A 25,951-nucleotide genomic window follows, 5' to 3' on the forward strand; every position below is an offset into this window, starting at 1 on the left:
GAGTGTTGGCTTGTGTTGGCACTCTGAGGGCTCCTGTTTGTCTTTGGAGGGACGCATGAAACCTGCTGCCACAGTTATCACTTTTATCACTGCATCAACACACGCTCAGGTGTACGAGTGAGGGGATGTGACGGAGAGGGGCCGGATGCCACTCATCCATCCGCTTGAACACGACGATGAATTAATAAAGGCATTTCCTCACACTTGACTTGGCTCCGGCCGAGACAGTAAATTGTTTCTGGGAGTTCCTGCGGTTAAACTTAAAGGTTGCTTAGATAAACGCGCCCACACATCATGACGTAATATGGAAGTCCAAAGCGAGTTCCGTCGTTTTGATTCTGTTCTCTGATTTCACAGCGAGGTGTGCAATCAGTCCCGAGAGGAAGCGTGTGTGGTTCGCATCTCCCTCAAGCACGAGTCCCGGCTCTTCTTTAACCAAGCGGTCAACTACTAAGTCTTTCAAGGCTGCCTAGATGACCCACTTTCTAAAGGTGAGCAACTTCACATATCCGGCGATCAATAACTGTTCTTTCCTTACAAAAAACATTACGCAAAGCCACTGATGAAATAACAGAATAAACAGGTCCATCAAAATCTTACGGGCTATTCCATCCTGTCAAACAATAGCCATACGTATAAAACCCAGACTATCACTTTTATGTTCTAGTCTCATGCACATCATTACGTAGAAACCATGAACGAATCGCTGCCACTGCGTCTGTGTCACATGTGGGAATAATTCTATAAGTTAAGTGTTCAAGACATTAAGAGTTTCGAGGTTGGGGACAAGGTTCTGAAGACGTCTTGTGGTGGCCTTGATTAGCTTAGCAAGGCCGTGGGCGGTTACTGAGAGAGAGAGAGAGAGAGAGAGAGAGAGAGAGAGAGAGAGAGAGAGAGAGAGAGAGAGAGAGAGAGAGAGAGAGAGAGAGAGAGAGAGAGAGAGAGAGAGAGAGAGAGAGAGAGAGAGAGAGAGAGAGAGAAACCTTTACGTTAAGCCTTTTACCTCCCAATGTTCATGTGGTCAGACTTTCCCTCGGTCAGTACTACTCGTAACCCTCAAAGGAAGATGATGGGAAAGGGAAGGGAAGGGAAGGGAAGGGAGGGAGTAGGAGTGGTGGTGGCGGTGGGAAGATGCCAGCTAGGGCCACGCCTTCTCTCTTACCGGCTCTATATATTTTGTACACCTTGAGTGACTCAAATGAGGCAGTGACAAATATGTAGTTGCAACACGTGCACTGATATCAGCTCGGCGTGGCGTCATTTTGTGGCTGATAAATTGTTACGACAAATATACGAGGGAAAAATAATAACACCATGTGTTCTCTGGGATAGTCTTGGAGCAGCACGCAGGTGGCATACTGGAGCGCCACCTGAGATGCTCCTCACGTCAGGCACCGCCACATACACTTACCCACCAGGAATCTGATCAAGGTAACAGCCTCGCCCTCTCACTTACCTGTGAGGGAGAGAAGAAAAAAACACGTAAGTAAAAGAAGGAATACTTTATAAATTTGGCGTCATGGTTATCATTTAAATTTACGTGAACGGAAAAAAAAAGTAAAATCTTAATAGATTTCAGGAATGTATCTCAATAATTATTCTGAAGGTGGGAGAGCAAGAGAGGGAGGGTGGAGGGGCGCAAGTAGTAATGGGTGGGGGTTGGGGAGCAAGGAACACCGGGTACAGGGCCCGCGAGGGACGGCCGCATACTGTTCCCCGGTCACCACAACACCTGCCAATAAAACACTACTCCAAACATTCCCTAAAACACCTCAATGTTGTATCTTTTCGTGAAGATCACTGTTCCTGATTATAATATTAATTTTTATATTACAAGGCAGTACTTAGTTGTGTGGTAGAGGTGGTGGCGTTAGGATGAGAGTGAACAGGTGTAGCACCTCTGACCGGCCGGCCCAGCACAAGGAAGCAGAGTCGCCGCCGGCCGGGCTGCCTGGATGCCTGGCTGGTGGCTGCCTACGGTACGTAAGTGTACGTACACATGAGGAGGATATCTAAGGTATGCTGGGGTCCAAGGCGACAAGAGATGGCAATATCCTTGCCTCTCATTTTTTCCTCTCTTCTTTTCTTAGCGATGCACTAATAGCCAGGCGGTGCGTGCACCCCCCACGGCTTCACGTCACCTCTGGCCCGAGACGAGGGACACCAGCCACAGCCAGTGGTCATGCGGCAGTCACTAGCTGGCTGAGTCTGACCCTCACAAGGTCAACCCTCCCTGTCCCGTGCCTCACTGATCTTATCTGACGTCCCTGTCTGCTTTTCTGTATTCTAACCGCTGCTTATTATTCATTTATTTATTCATCAGCTGGACATGTCTGCTTGATTCTGTCTCAGCTTTGTGCATTATTTATTTACCAGCTGCATACGTCGATATGATTACATCTCATCTTTACGCATTATTTATTTATTTAAATTCATCCATCCATCACCTAGATACGTCAACATGATTCCATGTCACCGTTATATACATTAAAAGACATTAAAAGCTTAAGTTGCTCATCAGCTACAGTATAATTCTACTTCGAACTCTTAAATATTTCATATGTTGGGAAGACACCATCTTCGCTACACACACCACGATGCGTCCACCACCTGCCCTCACACGTCAGCCTATGCTCTTGATCACACTCGTAAAGACCTCATAATCACCCGCGAAAATATAACCGAGGCATAATTTTTTCCCACGAAAAAAAAAAAGCTAATTCAACTTAAAAGGTTCAGATTAAAACCAGACAACATAAACAACGCATGACATGTCAGTACGACGGGCCAGGTAAGACAGGAGAGGACTGAGACGGGAGGAACACGAAGGAGTGAACAGAGAAACAACGTGGAGAGCCAGACGATGGAAAGGAAACTGTCCCTGCGTTAGGCCTCGCGGCTCCACACGTCAGTTACCCAAACACACATACCTTTTATTGCCAGACATTACGAGCTCATGACTCCATACACTTAGTTTCGACATTTATTTACGCCATTCCGATTACCCTCGAGAAGAAAAGCCTAAAAATGGTACACACAGAAAAGGAAAAAGGAAAACATCAGTGACAGTCAGGAGAGGAAAGTCTCGGATCTAAGGGTAAGAAGGAGCACCAGTTACCCCCAAGCCAGCCGCCAGCCAGCCAACCACCTTCATCCTAGACCCCACACCCGCACCCCTAGACACAGTCATTCGCCGCGCACCATGCAAGGTCATTTTATAAGCAATAACCAAGCGATTAAAAGTCGACAAAGGAGGGTTGCTGTTTGTTGCCAAGGACACAAGGGAATGGTGGGAGAAGGAGAAAGAAGGAAGAAAGGAGGGAGGGTCTGAAAGGTCGGCTGGTCGGTCGCCGCTAGACATTAGTCCTGCCCAACCACCAGAACACGACGGCCCCACTACCACACCTCTTCGGGAACAGCCACGCAAACACCCTCAACGCCCTGCCTCCCCCTGCCTGTCCACGCCCACCTCCGGGACACGCGCTCTCCACGCCACCACACCACTATGGGATGTGCTGGGCTGAGTAGTGTCCTCCAGGGAAACTATAGTAATATTCTGCTGCTTGTCTATTTGATGCTAGTGGTGCTGATAATGCTAATGGTGGTGGTACTAGCAGCAGTAGTAGTACTAGTAGCAACAACAGCAAGAACATCAATAATAATAATAATAATAATAATAATAATAATAATTATGTGGCGATGCAGGATACTCGTAAAGAATCACCAACCATAAATGTCTTAATATTAACAAAGCACGCACCGCACGCTCACGCAAGCACAACACACACACACACACACACACACACACACACACACACACACACACACACACACACACACAGGCATTTCCACTACCGACGCACAAAAAAAAAATCCCTTGCCATACACGAATAAGTCACTTCCCATTTATTTCTTTGTCAGTTTTTTATTTAAAGTTACAAATATGAACAAAAACAAAACAAAAAAAAATATATTGCAAGTCTTTTGGTCCAGTGAAAGAAAGTAGGTGAGGAAGACAACTCTACCTTCATCCCTCCCTCTCACTCTCCCTTTCGTGTCGCGCCGCCACTGCCTCCTGCCTCTCCTCCCTGAGTCACGCTTCAATGAGTCATGTGGAGCAAGGACTGTCTTCGCTTCCTGGACTTATGAGCCACCCACACACCCACCCTTCCACTCACCGACTACCCCTCCCCCCCCCCCACACACACAGAAAATAATCAAGGATGGAGAAAATATAACAAACATGAGGTGTTGCAAGCACTTGAAGACAGCGGAGGGGAGGGATGGATGGAGGCGAGAGGGGCGGGGTGCGGTGAGGGTGATGGAAGTGACGCCAAATAAACCCTGAACCCCATGAGGCAGCGGCGAGAAGGGGGTGGTGACGGAGGTGGTGGCGGGCGTGACGCGGCAGCAGCAGCAACACAACGCCTGAGGAACAATGCACAATGCGAGGACAGCCTGCAAACAAACAAGCGGCCTCAAACACTGCGAGTAAAGCACGTGAAATTTCAGTGATGCGGCGGGCGGAGGGGTGACGTGATGTTCGGCTTGGTGACTCGCTTGTGCCTCACCAGATTAAAGCTTCCTTCTGATGTCATGGTTCAGTGTGTGCTAACGCCGCCCACTCCACCACCACGCCCTTTCCTCCCTCCCTGCTCGCCTGCTGGAGTGGGGCCGTGACAACACACACAGACAGACTGACCCGGTCCCAGCCAGAGGTCAAAGGTTATCTTTAAATTTAGTTGAGTTTAGGGTTCAGACATTTTCTTTTTATTTCCCTGTCCCACGAAAAAGAAGAGAAAGAAAAAAAAAGTAACACGGCTTGCAAGAATAAACGGGGGAGGAGAAGGGGTGACACCGTGGGTAATGGACGCAATCCTTTCCACCTCACCTAGACTGCTACAGGCATATATATATATATATATATATATATATATATATATATATATATATATATATATATATATATATATATATACATCCTTGTGCAAATTAATTGAAACAGGCAATGAAAATATGTTTCCCAAGGATCTTTATTTTTCAAACAAACTAAAACATCTGATAAATGCAAATTAGTAACGGATATGGCCTCCTCTGTTTTTTATGAGCATTTGAACGCGGTTTGGCATAGAATCCACTAGATTTGAACAGTCACTGTTGATTTTTGGGTCCCTGTACCATACCTGAATCAGTGCCTGAATGAGCATTTCTTTAGTTGTGCAGTCCATTGTACGAAGCCTACTTTTGCAAATGGCCCACAAATTTTCAATTGGGCTTACGTCTGGAGAGTTGCCCGGCCAATCAAGCACTTGTATATTCTTCTCTGTCATGAAATTCTTCACAATTTTTGATGTGTGACAGGGAGCAAGGTCCTGTTGAAAGATCCCAGAACCATCAGGAAACCTCTTCTCTAGCTCTGGAACAAGTCTTTTTTGAAGAACATCAATGTATTGTGCTGAACGCATCATTCCTTCAACTGGATGAAGGCTTCCGACACCATAATAACTAAAGCATCCCCAAAACATCTTCTTAAGAGGGTGTTTAACACATTGATCAATGTGAGAATCCCGAATCTTCTCTCCTGATGACCTACGAACATGCTGGCTTCTCTGACCCTGTACAAAAAAATGGCTCCCATCACTAAAAATGACTTTTCTCCACTGTTCCTTGGTCCAATCTTTGTACTTCTTTGCCCACTTATACCGTTTTTCTTTCATTGCTTTGGTTAGAAGCTGTTTTTTCACAGGTCTTCTGGCTCTTCTACCAACTGCGAGGAGCCGTCTGCGAACTGTAGAGGAACTAATTTCGATTCCTTTCTGCTTTAAATCTGTATTCAAAGCGTCGCTCGTTTTGCGTGGATCTTTTTTGCTTTGTCGAATTAAGTAGGCATCGTCTCTTGGAGTAGTTTTTTTCTTACGGCCACATTTCCCCTTACGTTTAGGAGTAACCGATCCAGTGTCATGCTTCAATTTAATGACACGGCTAACAGTTGCAAGACTCACTCCAACGATCTTAGCAATTTCTCGATATGTACTAGATGTATGTTCATGCAAAGTCACAATCTTAGTACGCTTTCTGGGTGTCACGTCCATCTCGGAAAAGTGTTGGCTTATGACTGAGTGACGTCAGACTCATGAGCTGCAGTGGGGTTTCTGATGTATGATGCAATAATTATTGCATCAGCCTAAATCTCATGATGCAATATCGGCTGAATTATTGCATCAGCAAATGTTTAAATGATAATTGATGCAATAGCAGCTCAATTATTGCATTAGCATACTTTAATAAGATGTAATAGCAAATAGTAGGCTAAAATCATGTTTGTTTCAATTAATTTGCACAAGGATGTATATATATATATATATATATATATATATATATATATATATATATATAAGCAAGTTATGGATTTTACGTGTTCCTCTTTTTCGTTTTCTCCGAAAGGAACAAAGGTAATCCTTCCCTCCCTCCCTTCGCCCCCAGCTGTCTGTCACCATCACCATCCCCACCCCCACCTCTCCACAGCCCTGACCCTGGTGCACTTTATTACACGTCGTCCCCACACGCATTCCTTCCTTCACGTGTTCAGGAGTTAGGCGGTGCAATGTAGTACTGTCAGACGCCGCTTCAGGAAACGCCGTGACGTACCGGGTCGGTTGGATACACTACAGGGGTGGGAGTCTAACGGGCGCAGAGATAATGACTCATCTCGCTAAATGTAACAAATCGAAGACGCAGCTAACTCGTTTCGATCCCAAACATTAAAACCGTAAACTGTAAATGATGAAATACATGCTGCATCTCGGCGCTCTAAAAATACTGCTCCGTAAACCAAATTTCCCTGCTAGTCCCGCTCCAACACGCCCTCCGTACACGCCGTGCCTTCCTGCTGGGAATGTTCGGGCCACGGCGCGGCGCAGTGTTGTTGTTCGGGCGTGCCTGCCCCGCCCCCCGCCGCGTAGGGCACGTCACTGTACCGGCCAACCGCTCCCCTTCCTCGCCCACCTTGGAGGCTAATTTTATCCCACTGAATAAACCAGCGGACGGGAGTCGGGAGGTGCACCCCGGAGCTGTTCCTCTCCGGGTCTGCCCGACACTTGCGTCACCTCCCTCCCCAGCATCACGGAAGATGAGACGAGATAACACTAATTACATCTGACGGATAATCTCCAGTAATTATAATAAGGAATGTTATCCTGGCATACACAGCTGCATAATAACGAAGTAAAAGCCATATGCTAATTAAAAGGCTTATTTCATGTTTTTGTGTATAATCATAGCTTCTTTCTAATTTACGTGGGAAGTTTCTATAATCAGGCTCTCCAAGGGAACACACGAAAAAAAAAAGTAACTTATGAACCATTTGGGCCTGTAACTCACTAGAGACTAACCAGATAGATAAGCTTACGGCACCACTCCATCACGTCTAATGAGTGACGGTCAAGGGTAAAGACACTAAGAGGCTCACTCACTTAGGGGCTGATAAATTGAGTGCTCAGGGGTGGCGCTGAGGTGACGGGCCGCTCCATTCCACACCTGACAACTTAATATTCAACTGCTGCAAACTAGAGTCCATTATTTATTTCCAGCCGTCAGACCATTATGAATTAGTTACGGCTATCATTCATACGAGTAAAATTCTCTCTCTCTCTCTCTCTCTCTCTCTCTCTCTCTCTCTCTCTCTCTCTCTCTCTCTCTCTTACTCTCGGTTATCATGCCTGGAATGTCTACATGGGATTTAACAGCCTAAATACCACCTTTCTCAATACGGCACGCAATATCATACATTCCACGCCCCAATACTCGCCTCTTTTTTTTTTTATTCATATATGAACTTTCAAATTTCATAACGTATGCAGTGTTACTCGGAGACTGTATAGCAGGTGCCTATCTTTCATATTCCGACGATATTACATGAATAAAAAGAACGTGAAGAGGGGGCAGTGTGTGTGTGTGTGTGTGTGTGTGTGTGTAAGAAAGCAGTAAGCCTACATGTGCCAGTCTCGGTATAATATAAACATATCAATACCCATCTATAATTCCTATCCATAAATCTGACTAATCTCCTTTATAAGCCTCCTATTGACTCATTGTTAACAACCTGATAAGGGAGATTATTCCAGTTATCATCCACGCTATCGGAGAACCAATTTCATCGTATCGACTTTTAAATCTAACTTACACCAAGCTTGAACCCGTGTGTGTGTGTGTGTGTGTGTTCCATTTACGCCACAGGCAATAAGCTGAGCAAGCACGGTGACCTCTTCAGTATTAAGGAGGGAAGTTTGGCAGTAAGAATTGAGTTTTTTCCACTCCCCGCCACGCACTGGAGAAGATGCTCCTGCTCACCTCGCCCTCAGCCAGGCGTGGCAACAAACACTTTCAGCTGGCCCTTGCAAGTGAGCGAAAACTGAAGCAATAAGAGCAGGAAGTAAAGCGGTGCGAGATTAAATTTTGCAATATTTTTGTGGAGAGGGAGCGAGGTTAACGTCATCTGGGACCGATATGAAGGCAATGAATCAACGGCGAAGGAAAACCTGCCCTGAACATGTAGACTGGAGGGCGGAAAATGGAAACGAAACTACAATTCCAATAATAAGTTGCCGCGACTTCTGAAAAACACGCCATTATGTTGCTGGCTGCTTAATTTCAGCTCAATTGCTAGGGGCAGGAATTTGGCAAGGCGGGGGCTCTAATACAGGTCGCAGCGTGCAGTCCCTAAGTATAGCCGTGCAAACCTGAGGGAGCTGCTGGGGGAACAGTAACGCAGTACCTCCACACACGTGAACCCAGCCACCACCTCCTGCCCTTTCCCCGGCACACACACACACACACACACACACACACACACACACACACACACACACACACACACACACACACACACACACACACACAGAGCCACTGCACTGCTCGCTCTACGGCCAATGGTTATGTTGCCTCAGGGACAAAACTCGCTACTTTTTTGTTTGTTTAGCACTTAGAATATTGCATTAAAATTTTATGGTGATAACAATAAAAAGTCTCTTTCTCTCTGGAGTTAAACGGTGATTACATGAATGCAAAATAAGTAAGTATATAGATAGAAAATAAAAAGAAAAGGGAAAAACGAGAGAGAGAGAGAGAGAGAGAGAGAGAGAGAGAGAGAGAGAGAGAGAGAGAGAGATAACCAACTCACCTTCCCTGAAAACACTAACAATAAAAATGAACACATAAACCATGAGATATCCCGCCTGTAGCAGCACATAGTGGAGGTAATGATCAGTGAGTGCTTTACAACGCATGGCTGTTAAATCACTGAAACACAACACAGGTATGGATTTGCAGTTATTCAACACTATTCAACCTGTCCCAACTCGTGCAATAAAAACCACTCTCCTGTTCTTCTTCTTTTTCTTCTTCTTCCTCCTCCTCCTTCCCCAGGGCCTCATCTGCTACCTCCCACTTCTCCTCCCCACCCATCTTGACACTCCCCAAGTCCACTATCCCATTACTCATCCACACCCTACCCTCCCTGACCCACCCAGCAACACCCACACCTCCATCCACTCACTCACGCAACCCTCTCGCTCCACATAACCACCACTAGCACCAGCACCACCAGCACCTCATTCAACCTACCTAACACACTTATTACCTCCACTTCCACACATGCCATTCATACTACTTCATCCACCCTTCTTCCATTATTGCCTCCATTCACGCAGCTTCCATGTAATTCATCCACCTATTTTCCAGTAGCACCACCCGGGTCACTGTGCTGTGCTGTGCTGTGCTGTGGTGTGCTGTGTTGTGCTGTTCCCTCATCCGTGGCCGTGTAAGCGTGACGGAAGCACGGATTAGCGCGATACATGCATGACCAGCAGTAAGTCATGTTGCAGGACTGAAAATTGTGAACTAATGTTTGTATATGCAATCTGCGCATCATGGTATAGTTAGTCGTCAAATTGTTGGACTATTTATTCATTTGTTAATACTCAGCATGCGTTGTATCTACGTATTTATTTGTTTATTGAAATGTCGAAGTTTTAAAAAATATTCTTGCATACAATCTTGGTACATGGTCAGTCATTACAATCTCGGGCTTCTATCTCTTGTTTCTTCTGCGTTTACGTATAATCCGTACACAATCAAAGTGCGAGGCTTGGTTAAAATGATTCAATACAGAATCTAGTTACATGTAGTCAATTACTGAGTCGGCGAGTTCATTCATTAACTTTTGTTCTTTACATAAAATCTACGCACAATTGTAGAATTCATTACTGAATTACCGTATCTCTCTTTGCATATAATTTTTTTTCCAAGTTGCGCACGAAAGAAAAAAAAACGTGTTTTGTGTCCAGTCCTCCCATTCAGTTCTGGATGAAGAAAAAAGAGAAAAGAAAGAAAGAAGAAGGAAAAAAAAAGAAATGAAAGATAAGTTCAGAATCAACATCAAATGTTCTGTTCTTTGGAAAGCTGCGTCTTGAAATGGATTGGAATTCACCACCACCACAACCTGCTGCTGCTGCTGCTGCTGATGATGATGATGATGATGATAGCAGTGTAGTAGTAGTAATAGTATAGTAATGAAACCACCACCACCACAACAACAACAACAACAACAACAACAACAACAACAACAACAACAACAACAACAACAATAATAATAATAATAATAATAATAATAATAATAATAATAAAAAATGGATAGTGTCTCTCTCTCTCTCTCTCTCTCTCTCTCTCTCTCTCTCTCTCTCTCTCTCTCTCTCTCTCTCTCTTCACCAGGTGACAAGTAGGCCACCAGGCGAGGGAGGGACACAGAGGAGCTCAGGTGAGGGGTAGCGACTGTCAACAAACACATCAGTACGTGTGACAGGACCCGCCCACCAGTGTGTTAGGGCGGCCTCGCTCCACGTGTTGGCACTGCTATCTGGAGCCAGCAGCGACGCGGCGATAAATGAGAGAGGACATGAGAGTGTGTGACTAAGAATGAATGCGTGTAGCTATCAGAAATCCTGACACTGAGTGAACGACGGCTAAGACTGCAGGGACTAACAAAGAAGAGTTTCAAATGGAGCTTAACTCGCACCGTGCTTGGCTGTAGACGGTGTACAAAATATAAGTTACGACTATTAAGATATGAACGCATAAAATCCCTTGACGTAATACAACTACAATCAGGCTATTGTGGCCACACTAAGACTGGTGTAAAGAGGCAGCCAGAAGCCTTCCCTCCACGCCGGGCTGTACTCACCTGGGACCGGGATGAGAGGGGCGAGGGAGCAGCTACAGCGGGGAGGCCTTGGAGGCACCACGAGGGCCAGCTAGGGACTGACCGGCCGGCGCTTGTAGTCTTGGAAGGGTCGTTTTCTCGTGAACTATGGAGGACTCGCGCACACCTCACGGGTTTCAACGTTCACTTGACTCAACAACTTTATGAGCTATAACCTGTTCTGTAAAAAATGTAGTTGCCACCTTTACTCTAATGACTGGACCGGGAAAAGCACCCTAAACTATGGCCGGTGGTGCCGTGTAACGAGGCCGGCGCATGCGTGTACAACCACTCCCCTCCAGGGCACAATGAGTCGCGGGACGACCTCGGGTGATTACATCAGCATCTGGCCGCCGGGTGGAGAGAGAGGGCGGGGAGGGGCGGGAGGGTGGTGGTGTGGGGAGTCGGAAAGGGCGAGGCAACTTCCCCCGGGCTCCTCAGTGCTCCCCCTCCCTTGGCCACACCCACTATCAGACGAGGGTCACCACGCCTTCTTTTCACATCTCACAGACTCAGCGGCCCAAAATACATTTACTCATAACCTGTGGAAGGCCCCATCACACTCCTCTCACACTCACGCTCCTTCACAGTGACAGCCACGCAGCAACACTCACTCGTCCATCCCGCCACTCACGTCATCCCTCGAGGGCATCCGCTGCCTCTCTCCTTCCAACACTTCACTCATCCTCTGCACCGGCCCGGACTCCACACATACCACTCAATAATTTATCAACACCCTTTCTCCCACAAGACCACGTGGGTACGGCTCACGGCTCACCGGCCTCTGTGTTCACGCGCACCTCATGCAGTGCCGGCCCGGCCTCCCTTGTCGCCTGACAGACGAAAGGGTGTGACAACTTTCAAACAGAAAACCAAATTCCCTCGTCTGGCGCTGGTAAGCCTTATATGGCTGGTGCCTGACATTTAGGACTAACCGAGCCACTTTCTCCATTTCCTACTACCCTATACGTACAGCTCGGCGGGCGACCAGACTGAGGGAAGCTGTGGTGACTGCGGCTGCATGTGAGTCATGCCGCTTGAGTCACACCTCACCCCCTCAGTCACGCCCAGATCCCGCTCCCCATTACTAGATCCACACCACGTCCGTCACATCTCACCACCACCCATACATGACACTTCTCAATGGCCTCTTCTCAGCTTTTTTTTTTTTTTCACAACACTATATCCAATTATATTTAAGTTTGACACCATAATAACAAATATTACAAAGTTTGTTGCTGGGAACTAGTATCTCCAACAAAAAAGTTAACGGTAACCGGCGCCCGCTAGACGGCGAGCGGCGGAGCCTCACAGCACAACACAGCCTCAGCCTCACAGCCTCACTGGCGCAGCTCACCACAAGTTTCAGAACAACTCTGCTATGTGAACCCGTGAGGGGTGTAGGTCGTTGGCAGAGGAGGAGCGAGGAGAGTAACGCTGTGGTGGGCGCCACGCCACTGACTGGCGAGCCACAGACCCGCGGGCGGCGTCGCGGCTTTGGATGAGGGAAGGAGCAGCCAGCGGCGGGATCAGCCCTCCCGGCCGACCACGGCTCCTCCTCCTCCTTAAACCACACTCGTTCCTGCAGCTCAAACCACACATACTTTCTGAGAGATCACAATCACGCCCACCACCTGCTTCAGAATGATCACGCACTCACTTGCACTGGGATGAACACACCGCCACGCTCGCATCCAGTGCTAGTGACAGCTGACGAAGACTGATAAAGTTACCTAACCACCTTGCACCTCCTAATAAATTGGTGATTCACTTACTCAAGCACTGCACCAACAAGCATTCCTTCCTGACTGGCCTCTGCTAGCACAAGTTCGGCCAACACTCTTCCACTCGACCAACACTTGCCCCATTGTTCTGTTATGCTGCTCAAATCAACACTCCCTCTTCCTTCTCTTCTCTAATTTCCCGGCTTTTACACGTGAGCGAGTTTCTGGCTCTCCCACACCTGCCTGCGGTGGTCATCCCCTTCTACGATCCTTTCTGCCTCACCTTTCCCTTAAAAAAAAAAAAAAAAAATCATTAGAGGACAGACCCAGCCCTTCCAAGAAAGTAAAGGTGTCTCACGAAGGGTCATATCAGCCGGCAGTCTTCACCCTGAGGTCGAGGGTCACGCTTGCCCAAAGGTATTTACCAATGCATGCACCGTGGCACCTTAATATTCCCATCAGTCATTACCCATCGATAAGCATCCCTACCCCGCCATGAACAGACTGCAATGTAGTCAGCGACCAGACCGCACGCGCACATGGCGGCTTGGGTCGTTACACATGAGTTTTCCCCGCGTTGCATCATGGGAGCCGGAGAGAGGAAGAGGGGCCGATGAGAGGGCGCGTAAGGACGACAACACTACTTCCTCCTGCTACTCCCTCGCTCTTGTGCGTACCTCGCCTTCTCGCCGGTTGCCAAAGGAAACGATCGGAATGCAACAGACCGCCACTCACGCCTCCCAGCTCATTACTGATCCCGTGGTGCAAAACCTTCCGTAAAACTCCCTCTCTCTGTGTATGAGATAACACAGCGCGACTTATCTGATGTCATGTGCCGAGGAGGAGCTGCAGACGGAAACCTTGAATTTGGCAACTGTGTGTCGATGACTAAGAGCGGGAACCCAACACTGGCGGGGGAGGGATGAAGGAGGGACGGGGAAGCTTGGCTTTTATCCTGATGAACACCGGTGTTCTCATTCCGTCGCCGTATGAGAAACCCTCCAATTATCATGGAAGCAATGAGCCCATATCACCGTAGTTAGCGCCATGAGACGCGTCTGGCGGAGAGACCAAGGCCACTTCGCTATACCCGAGGCGAGCCGTGTAAACATTTAGGCAGCTGAGTGAACACAACACCAACCTGCACGTCAACCTTACACAGCACGGCGCCATGAGTTATCAGGCTGATGATAGTCGCGTGAGTCAGGGGGCGGGAACGCTGCCGCCGCCGCCTCTACCATTACTACAATTATTACTACCATTATTACCACTTCCATCACCGCCTACATATTCCGTCATCACATCATATAGTATTTCCCGAGTTTTTGCTCCTACTACTGTACTGCAATTTATTTCTGCTACTACAACAACTACTACTACTACTACTACTACTACTTCTACTTGCGCTGTTAAAAAACAACGGTCACACCACAATCATCACAACAGCATGACAAGCATCAGCAGTTTCCACTAACATGACCACGTAAGCAAAAGCATCCTTCAACTTTCCAGACTAAACATTGGCACCACTGGCCGTCTTCTTCGTCTCCTCTTTCACCTCCAACCACTGCTTCCCCTCCGAGCCGCCAACACTATCTCCACCACCAATAATGTTCAATAGAATCACCATCCCCACCACCTCCACCTCCCACCGACCTACCAGTCCTCTGTGCCTTGTCACTCGTGAAGGTTACGACGCCCTCAGATTGTCAGATTGGGAGGTACTATTTCACACGAGTGGCATCTTGATATACGCGTTATTTTTTCTCTCTCAATAAAAACACAGCCGCCTTTTCACTGACTGGGAATCACTCTCGAGAGAAACTACACACAATGCACGGCCTGATGTGATTGTTTTTATTTCTCGTTCAGGAGAGAGTGAGAAAGTGTGCGTGGATACCTCCATACAAGCACCGCCGCTCTTTCACACACTAGAAAACATCTTTGGGGAAAAAAAATCTATACATGAATTTGTATTAAAAATTTTTTTTTTTTACCCACGGGTGAATGACAAAGTAACTGAGTGGATAGAAACACTGCTTCTCTCCAATGACTGAGAAGCATGGGGAGCTATAAATAAAATACAATATACGTGAGTTTTCTTTCAAGTTTTGCTTTCACTAGAATGAGTAAGTGAGCCCAGGAGAGAGTAAGAGAACAGATGTCTGGGTAAAAACAGTGCCACTTTTTCAAGTAATTAGTCATGAACGAAACACTGAACACAACAAATGCATCACCAAAGGGGCGTGGTCCATCACCTCGTGCTGCGGTCCGTGTCGGGTCCCTACGGAAGCCGGGCCTAACTCCCCCTCCTCCCCCCTTGTAAACCAGGGAGCGTGCTTGGAGCCGGAAGCAGACCACAGCGCTGACGGCTGAGTGAGGGTGGCCTGTGGTGATGGTGGTGGTGGTGGGCGTCTGTCGCTACGCCGGGTTTATCATCTGCGTGGTGAGCAGCACAACAGTGAGTGGTGAGGCGATAGGAGGTGCGAGGAACACTGGCCTCTTGATGGTGACGGTGTGTGTGTGTGTGTGTGTGTGTGTGTGTGTGTGTGTGTGTGTGTGTGTGTGTGTGTGTGTGTGTGTGTGTGTGTGTGTGTGTGTGAAGAATGGATTGGAGATAAGAAGCAGTAACAGAAAGACAAAAAATTGTTATCATTGTCGATGAGAGAGAGAGAGAGAGAGAGAGAGAGAGAGAGAGAGAGAGAGAGAGAGAGAGAGAGAGAGAGAGAGAGAGAGAGAGAGAGAGAGAGAGAGAGAGAGAGAGAGAGAGACTGGGTTACGGTTATATATAAATCCATTTACTTTAATATGGCAATAACTCCTCTTCCTCTTCCTCTTCCTTCTCCTCCTCCTCGTTTCCTGTTCTCCTTTCTCTTTACTTCCCATTTCCCTGTTTTCTCCCTCCTTCGCTTTCTCCTCCTCATCACTGTCGTCAGCGACCCCCGCCTCCCCCAAGCACGCAGTTAGGCAGCTGGACGCTCGTTCCCTACGGAAAACTCTATCTAAAGTCATTAATGCTATCGCAGGGGAGACAGCCCTCGCAGCGCCGCCACAGCTTCCCTCTTTCCGCTGCCCTACTGCCTGCTGCTCTTATGCACACACACACACACACACACACACACACAGCTATAAAAGAGTATGCTTTGTGTAATCTTGATGCTATCTGCCCATTATCCGTTATCATAACCACAGCATTAGTTGCTAGGCTTTTTTTTATCGTTCGTGCTTCAATTCCCAGATGATGTGCAAACACAAAGCTGAACAACTCATGTATTCAAGGCGCACATTTCTAACGGCTGGTGTATACATCACACTCAGCAAACTGCTCCAAGCACATCCCGTGGAAGTCATTGGCCAAGGCTGGTGAAAGCGTGCCCTCCGTCACCCCGCAGTGTGAGGGGGATGGCACGATAAGGCAGGCGGCGAGGGGGGCGGTGTTCGCTGCCGGCGCCACGCACGCCAAGCACTCGGAGGCGCTGAGCTTCACTGCTGACAGGATGTGCATCACCTCACACAAGCAGCCATTAGGGTCACTGAGCCGCTGTGGACGAGATGGCTGCTTGTCTTCCCGTTTCGCCTCACCGCTACTTCCGCTCCACTCTATAGTCCTCCTCCCGCCATCGGTCTTCCCTTTCTTCCTGTCGTCAGATGCCACTTCGTTTCCTCTTTCTTTTACTCCTGAATCTACACAACCGCTTCACTTAGAGTCCACACATCCAGGTAAACTACCTCGCGCTCCTCTCCCTTCAATCCCCCACCCCCACACACGTACACGTCCTTTATCCACTTTTTTTTTTTTTGTCTTGGCTGCCAGCTCGTTATGCTGATGCGTCACTCTCCACCAATGTGAAATTCAAGCAGGTAATAAAAAGGCAGCTTAATTAATTAGCCTCGTCAGCAGCCATCGCCATGCGACCTCAGATTCCCGCCCTGCCCTCCTCACCTGACCCAGCCGGCAGCCAGTAGCCAGGTGTTCGGCGGCCCTACCAGTGCACTCAGTGTACATTCAATTATTATTAATCGACTCTAATGGTTGATGAAACCTTACCCAATTCCTCGACTAACTGCACTGCACTCGAGAGAGAGAGAGAGAGAGAGAGAGAGAGAGAGAGAGAGAGAGAGAGAGAGAGAGAGAGAGAGAGAGAGAGAGAGAGAGAGAGAGAGAGAGAGAGAGAGAGAGAGAGAGAGAGAGAGAGAGAGAGAGAGAGACCCCGAGGGGGTAGGGAGCGAAGGGTTCTATGCAAACAAAATGTCAAGGCCGCCAGTAACATTAAAGCTCAAGTTTTACATAACTAAACAGGATTCTAAAATAAAAAAAAAATTATGTTTCTATATCAAGTCGTGGCCAGACAACATCAGTACGGCAACACAGGTGTCTACTTGTCAGCAATATGGACTGACACCAATAAAACAATGAAAAACACTTTCTTCTATTTCTAAGACTTCATTGCAAGGACCATAGCGATACGGTTACAGGATATGGTGTGTGTGTGTGTGTGTGTCTGTGTGTGTGTGTGTGTGTGTGTGTGTGTGTGTGTGTGTGTGTGTGTGTGTGTGTGTGTGTGTGTGTGTGTGTGTGCGCCGTCCAGTAACTTGAGCCCCTCGCCGCGTCAGCTGCCGCCCCTGTCATCCCAACACCTCCACCACCACCTCACCTCTGCCCTGCTGCTGCTGCTAACCCGGTCCCTTCACCCTTCCTTGCATGACCCGCCGGCGAGCTGCAGGTCCCGCTACCCCTACCCTGGTCACTGTGTCACTTGCTCCCGGCAGGCACGCCATCAAGGGCACGGCAGTCTGTTGTTACCTCTAGGGGGCCTGGCTTGTCCCCATCTATGCACACACCATTCTCTCTCTCTCTCTCTCTCTCTCTCTCTCTCTCTCTCTCTCTCTCTCTCTCTCTCTCTCTCTCTCTCTCTTATATTTAGATTACAGAAATTACGGTCATTTTAGTTAATAACATTATCGAAAAAAAACAAAACAGAGGCAGCAGCAGCAACACCACCACCACCACCACCACCACCACCACCACCACCACCACCACCAAAAACAACAACAACAACAAAAATATATTAATAATAATAATAATAATAATAATAATAATAATAATAATAATAATAATAATAATAATAATTCCTCCCCCAGCAACTAATCACCTACTCCAAGTGGCGACTTCCTTTTAAAGAGATTAGAGCTAAACGTCGACACACTCAAGCACGGCGCCTCATGAGTGGACCAACCACGGCCACTCGACTATCCTGCGTGGCGATGACAAGGCGATGATAAGAAACACACCCATCTGGAATTAACTGCAAGACAACATCGAGCGAGCAAGGCAGATAGACACAACATAAAGTAGACATAGGATACATTGTGGTCTGAGGGTATTATTGTTGATAGATTGAGGTGTAATGAATATATCTCTACACGAGTCTGTTAATTTACGAGTTTGAAGGTAAAAAAAAAAAAAAAGTGAATATATTTGGATTTTATAGAGAATATGTAGCATTTCCTGTGTGTGTGTGTGTGTGTGTGTGTGTGTGTGTGTGTGTGTGTGTGTGTGTGTGTGTGTGTGTGTGTGTGTGTGTGTGTGTGTGTGTGTGTGTGTGTGTGTGTGTGTGTGTGTGTGTGTGTGTGTGTGTGTGTGTGTGTGTCGTGAATGGATAGATAGGATAGACAGAGTAAGCAGGTGGGTAGGCCGCTCTCTGTCTGCTGTCATCAAGGTTTTTATATTGTGATGCGGGCAAAAAACCCGGTGAGTAAGTGGCGTTTTCCCCTCCCTCACACTCCACTCATGGCACTTATTCACCCCGCTGCTCATAGTTTTTCCTCTCCACCTCCTCGAACTCCTCCCTCACGTCTAGATCCCCTCCCCCCACCCTTCCCTTTCTCTTCCCTTGTTTTCTCTCTTCCTTAAAGTTGGCACTCCATCGTTCTCTCTCTCTCTCTCTCTCTCTCTCTCTCTCTCTCTCTCTCTCTCTCTCTCTCTCTCTCTCTCTCTCTCTCTCTCTCTCTCTCTCTCTCTCTTACACTTATCCATCTTCTTCCTTCACGCCTGCCACTCTCACCTTCCTGCTTTTCACCTACTTGTTTATTTTTTCCCCGCACACACCTGGCCATCCCTGTAGTGGTCCTAGTACCGTAACTTGTCGTACATTATTTAAAACAAAGGAAGGATGAAGGTTAAATATTTTCCCCCTACACTTACATAACACGCAGAGAAATGGTGGTGTTGGTTTTTGTAAATGTGTATGTGATTTTTCTCTGATGCTACGTCAAATTTTTAAACGTTAACTCTTGTATTTCTAAAAGGTGACGTTTTAATGTTTCGTTCTGACTGCCACTTGGTACACCTTTCCCTAATGACCAATCACTCTGAGACATCTTTACTTGCTCTATAGCCACATGCAATCTTTACACTGGGTAGAGACTGCAAAATCAATTTTTTTCACCTTTAACTTTCTTGCAGATGCTTATAAAGATTTCATACATTGCATATGATGATGATAATTCTCTCGTATCAAGTGAAAGGGTTAAATCTCTCTCTCTCTCTCTCTCTCTCTCTCTCTCTCTCTCTCTCTCTCTCTCTCTCTCTCTCTCTAGGGCATGGCAATATCCCTCGTTGCTTTTCAACCTTTCCTGTCCCATGCAGCCTTTCCCCCACATGTCAAAATGTCATTCCTCCCTTTTGAAAATTGCGCAACACAAAAGATGTCTCTAAATACAATGTATTATGTATGGGTGTTTGCGGCAGATAACCCATGCATATTGTATTTCGTGTCGCTTGAACTCAAAGGCAAATAAAAGATCAATATAGCAACAGCCAGGGTCTATCCGCGGTCTTAATCCCTCTACCCTCCCATCCACCTTTCGAAACCTTAAAATCACTCCCCACAGCCCCCACCCAACCCGCCCCCAGTGGTCGATAATCGCAGATCTATTACCGAATCAACCGTCGTCAGGCTTATGAGTAAGTGACTGTCTTTCCAAATCCCCGCAAACCAAAACCACTTTCAGTCGACCTCGCCGTCCTGATATAGGGAAAAAAAAAAAAAAAAAAAAAAACACTATTCAAGCACGCAGACAAAAGGAGAGTTTGATGTGAGCTGCTCAAGTCAACCGGTTTGGCTCAATTGCGGACGGATTAAGGAATAGGAAAAGTCGTTCATTGCCCTCATCACCACTTGGATGAAGCAGCTGTACTGGCTTGCTTGCTTGCTTCATCCCATCCTACTGTGACGCCCGCACACACACACACACACACACACACACACACACACACACACACACACACACACACACACACACACACACACACACACACACACACACACACACACACACACAGATAGAGAGAGAGAGAGAGAGAGAGAGAGAGAGAGAGAGAGAGAGAGAGAGAGAGAGAGAGAGAGAGAGAGAGAGAGAGAGAGAGAGAGAGAGAGAGAGAGAGAGAGAGAGAGAGAGAGAGAGAGAGAGAGAGAGAGAGAGAGAGACGCTACATACTTGGATAGGAAGCAAGAATATGAGAAAAGGGGAATGTTTGAACGATAAAAAAAAAGGTAAAAACAGATAAATAAAAATGAAACAGTACACTTTCCTACATAACAATAAAAATACCTGAAATAGACACGAAGAAGAGGAGACAGATGCAAGGAATGTAATAAACCAACTTGAGAAAAAGGTGAACAGAAATGAGAAAAAAAAAAAAAAAACTTTCTGTAAAGCTCGGATGATGTCCTTCAACTACACACACACACACACACACACACACACACACACACACACACACACACACACACACACACACACACACACACATCCTATCTATTTACACACTTTTCCTCAACAGGTTCCGAGTAATGAAGGTTTGCATATATCATAACCCTACCCAAGGCATAGTGAAAGCACCAGCAGCAGCAGCAGCAGCAGCAGACCGATTACTCTCTCCCCGACACCCGCCACACCCACCACTCACGAAACTCACTGTTGCTATACTCACCACCACAGCTGTTAGGAATGGCAGGGTTTGTGCGACACTTACCTGAAAGAAAGAAAAAGATTGATTAGTGCATACAATACATTAGAAAAGAAATATAAGAAAAGTTGTAGTTAAGCAGTACGGCTATACGTGGCAGTCCTTGTGTATTTATAGTATCGTTGTTCTCTTAGCATCCCTCTTCATTAACGCTGTATAATTTTGTCTAATTTTCTATTAAATACTCCAAGCAATTTTCTTAAAATACTATGACTATCTTGAAACATAACTTTTGTCACCTACTACTACTACTACTACTACTACTACTACTACTACTACTACTACTACTACTACTGTCTGCAGGTATACCAAAATATCTCAGGAATTCAAGGTGTCGAGTGTAATTCCTTTTTAGCCTTCACAAAACCGAGCATTTCAGTCACTGTGTGAAGGAAGGAAGGGAGCTGCAGAGCGTGACTGGCTGGCGGGCACAAAAACAGTCACGTTGCGTAACAAAGAAGAATCTCACCCAGCCTTGGTCTCCGGCACTGCCAGAATCTTCGTATGGCCTCACAGTGCCCTGGTACAAGCCCAAAAGCTCCCTTCCTTGGTGCGAGGCGAGAAGTGAAGAGCGGTGGTGGTGATGGAACTAATAATGATGATGGCGAAGACGATAATGACGACGATGATGAGGGTGGTGGTGGTGGTGGTGGTGGTGGTGGTGGTGGTGGTGGTGGTGGTGATGAAGATGATGATGATGATGATGATGATGATGATTATATGACACGAGTGATTATAAATATGCTAAATAAGCACGTAACACTAATGAAGAAGAAGAAGAGAGAAGAAGGAGAAGAAGAAGAAGAAGAAGAAGAGAAGAAGAAGAAGAAGAAGAAAAGAAGGGAGAAGATAAACAACAACAACAACAATAACAACAACAACAAAGAAAAAAAAGGGAAGAAGGAAACGAAGAATAAAAGTAAGAATGAGAAGAAAGAAAAGGGGTCAGGAAAATTACTTGTTAGCTAAATGACGGCACGGACTAAATTGAGGACGGTGAGTATGAGAAAATGAGTAAGATCAAGATTGAGGGATCGTGAAGATGAGTTGGCACGACACTAATCTTTGGGGTTCAGAGAGACTTCAAAGTTACGATGACGGAGGAGCAGCTGAGGGAAATAAGGGCATGGGGGACGGGGGGTGGGATAAGGGAAGTAGGAGGAGGAGAAGAAGGAGAGGAGGAGGAACACAAATGAATACAAAGGAAGGAGGAGAACGGAACTAAACTGTGCGGGTTCCAATCAGCGGCCTAGCAAGTGACTGTACGTATGGGATGTTGGATGAAAAGGTAATAATGTGAAGCAAAGCACGAGGAAAGAAGAGAAGAGTATATTACAAAAGTGGTTTCTAGGGATCTGTATTCTTACTCGTATTCTCAAACATTTCCTGGTGTCCTGCCGCACATCAAACGGCCTCTAGTGGAAGTCATTGAAGTTTTCAGGGTTATTTTTTGTGACTAGCGATGGTTTACAGAGGATTCTACACCATCAATAGGGAAAACATTCATGAAAGTTCGACCTGTCATCCCTGCGGCGTTTGAAAATAGGCCTGATGAGAGAACAACGGGTTTAAAAATACGTGCCTTACACAGACCTTTGTTTAACCTGGAGGGACGCGTAGATAGGAAACAATACACTACTTTATGTATACATACGAAGAAAAGAATATAGAAGGGAAAGTAAAATGTGAAAATTCCCATATCACAGTAAGCGTAAATAGATAAATATATACTGAAGTAAAAATAATAAATAAATAAACATATATGTAATAATGTGTTAAAGAGGATATAACAAATCACCATAAGTAAAAATTGAGAAAATCCTTGAAACGTAAAAAAAAAAAAAAAAAAAAAAAAAAGAGACTGACACGAACAAAGATATACAACACTTATTATTACTTGTTACGGGCAGTTGTCACTTTCTTCTAACCTCCGATTACTTTTCCTCACCACTACCTCCATCTCCTTACGGCTGAAGAACACAAGAACATACGGAAGGATGCAAGAAGCTTTCAAACGTACAAATACAATCCCTGTATAACACACGTCTATACATTTATGCTGACCCATGATCTATTTCTTTATAGTGTAATTTACTTCAGTTGCACCACTTTTCTTTATCATATCTTCAAGTATGGTGATAAGAGTAAATTCCCCCTGTGAAACTCCACATGGCTTCACAAACACAACAGTGGAAGGAAAGACTGCATACCGTTGAGTTAAACCAAATTTTCCACCACAAACATAACTTATCTAACTTGTACATTTCCCTCATGAGACATTACATTAGGATGCAAAAATTCATCATGGGGTTGAACATTACCATACGTGAGATTTTAATGGAAGAACCCTTTTTTGAGAGGAGTAAATAAATGGATAGTTGGAGTGTGAGTATATGGGGATGAATACATGTCCCAGGATATCATAACAGACAGCAGCGGGCACAGACAAGACTCCGGGCAGGAAATACACACATCACTCCACCCTCCTCTTCACTGGTGTCTGTACAAAAATAACACCATACTGAATAGCTGTAATGTTTCACCACCACGTCACACACACACACACACACACACACACACACACACACACACACACACAATCCCTCCACCACCCTAACACTCCAACGGATATTAATCTCTCTCTCTCTCTCTCTCTCCCCCGGTATGTCCTGTCCTGTCCGTCCGCCACTCCCCACACCTGCCACTCCCTCCCTCCCTCCCAAGCATGACGTCACCAGCAAGAGGAAATACCCCCCTGCCCTTTCCTCCCCCACCATCCCCTGCACATTCTTCTTCTTCCCCTGAGCGAAGGAACAGAACCCACTAGACGTTTGGGTGATGGTGGAAAGCTGTTTTGTTTTTGTTTATTTACATGTTGTTTCGTATGTAAACTTGAAATAATAATTGTCTGACTAAATAGATTACAAACTAATAAATAATTAGAATAAAAAGTAACTGACTAAATAGCATAAATTAAAAAGAAAGGATGTTATTAGACTAAAAGTGGACAAACTAAAAGGAAAACAAAATAAAAGTACTTAGCTAAAAAGAGTAGAAAATGAAAAATAAGGCTAAAAAACAAACGAAGAAAAAGTAAAAGTAAAAAAAAAAACACGAAAACAAAACCACACTAAAAAAAAAAGCCACACTAAAAATACACATCAAGACGCAAAAAACAAACTAAACGAGGTGAGACTTAAAAAAAAAAAGGAAATATATGGTATTATAGAAACATATGCAATTACTATTACTTTTCCTTCCTAGTTCTGCTGTGGAAAGTCACGTACCGCCACCATTGTTGTGTCTGATAAATAAAGGTGTATAAATGTTTTTTTCTTTGGTAATGAAGTAAGATATAAAAATGAATAATGAATAAGGTGACACTGAAGGATTATTATGAGTGTTGGTGAGGTGATGAATGTGCGGCGTGAACGTGGTGGTGGTGCCGAGGCCGCCATGGGTTGTGCCAGACTGCCGGGGTGGAGTGACTCAGGGATGGTGGGGCGGAGGAGGGAGTGACTGAGGGAAGAGGTGAGGGCTGGGTGGGAGGTTAGCTGCTTATGAGTGGTGTGTGTGTGTGTGTGTGTGTGTGTGTGTGTGTGTGTGTGTGTGTGTGTGTGTGTGTGTGTGTGTGTGTGTGTGTCACTTCCGAGGTCAAAGTTATGCATGATGAATGAACATGTCAACCCTTTCCTTCTGCTAAACAAAGAACAAAGAGGAGGATAACAAATGAACAGGTCGAGTGTGCCTGTGAGTGTGTCAAGGAACCTTTGGTGTGCGACATCCTCTTTAACGGAACACTGCCCTGGCGTGGTGAGACCTGCGTGCTCCAGTGGCTGGTGGAGATACACACAGATCGGTGCAACCATACAAGGCAGGTCCACTGAGAGGAATCATACTAAATGTGTTCCCCCACCAATGTACCATCAGCCAACGTGGCGTGGTATGGGGCTTAACACCCTTAATCATGGCCTCTGCATCCCTACAGTGGCCCCAGTCCCCAGCAACGATAGAGAAACTGGCCACGGCGGCGGTCAGGCGTTCACCAGAGTAGGAATGCTAGCAATGCCTGGGTTGGCAACAGGCCGCCTTTAGAACTTTGAACTTGTCACGAGTGTTAGAACACTAATTACTTAGGATGACCTTCAAGGGTTAGAAAAACTAGAAGGTGTGAGCTGGGATATCACAGGTGCAGGAGGGTCCAGTAGAACTGGACCAGAATTCGTAAATTATAGAATGTTCGTAATAATTTTATTACTATGCACTTTTATCATTACCGCCATCACCGCCAGTGCCGTCACAGTTCCAGGAGCAAACCAAGCATCCTTTCAAAAATAACTTTTTTCTAGATGATCAGATTACCGGTTAGTTCCTGTTCTGCCCCTGTGTGTGTGTGTGTGTGTGTGTGTGTGTGTGTGTGTGTGTGTGTGTGTGTGTGTGTGTGTGTGTGTGTGTGTGTGTGTGTGTGTGTGTGTGTGTGTGTTATATTTAAAAGAGCTTCACTGCCCATGAAACATAATTATTCATGCAAGTTAAGTATTGTAATGATTCGAATGATTTTGAATGAAGCTCTTTTTTAAATACATAACAGTGTGTGTGTGTGTGTGTGTGTGTGTGTGTGTGTGTGTGTGTGTGTGTGTGTGTGTGTGTGTGTGTGTGTGTGTGTGTGTGTGTGTGTGTGTGTGTGTGTGTGTAAGCCCGCCCGTGAATCGACGGTTCAAAACTCGCATAAAAAAAAAAGTTATCGCGCTGGGAAATTAATTTATAGAAAGTATCCATCTACGTGTGTGTGTGTGTGTGTGTGTGTGTGTGTGTGTGTGTGTGTGTGTGTGTGTGTGTGTGTGTGTGTGTGTGTGTGTGTGTCCACGCACAAAATTATGGCAGCAAATATTCCCTACATTTCAGCGGTGCAAATTAATAAACTATATCCGAGGTGATGTT

The 25,951-nt window shown here is 46.0% G+C and overlaps 1 protein-coding gene across 8 annotated transcripts in view; it reads right to left on the reverse strand.

Moving 5' to 3' along the window:
• LOC135107509 (cell surface glycoprotein 1-like) overlaps positions 1-25,951 on the reverse strand; it is a 197,507-nt gene that overhangs the window by 50,210 nt on the left and 121,346 nt on the right. For 2 of the 8 annotated variants that reach the window (XR_010271798.1, XM_064017463.1), the window contains exons 1-2: positions 12,612-12,769; positions 11,237-11,435 (exon numbers count right to left, since the gene is read on the reverse strand). The exons of 2 other annotated variants lie outside the window; for them this stretch is intronic. The gene's annotated coding sequence lies outside the window, so the exon portion shown is untranslated. Of the gene's footprint in view, positions 1-11,236; positions 11,436-12,189; positions 12,313-12,611; positions 12,770-13,655; positions 13,764-15,236; positions 15,368-25,951 lie in introns of those variants that run through there. 4 more of the 8 variants (XM_064017464.1, XM_064017466.1, XM_064017465.1 and 1 more) reach the window with 4 other exon arrangements.

Source organism: Scylla paramamosain, chromosome 15, assembly GCF_035594125.1.
Source record: "Scylla paramamosain isolate STU-SP2022 chromosome 15, ASM3559412v1, whole genome shotgun sequence".
NCBI lineage: Eukaryota > Metazoa > Arthropoda > Malacostraca > Decapoda > Portunidae > Scylla > Scylla paramamosain.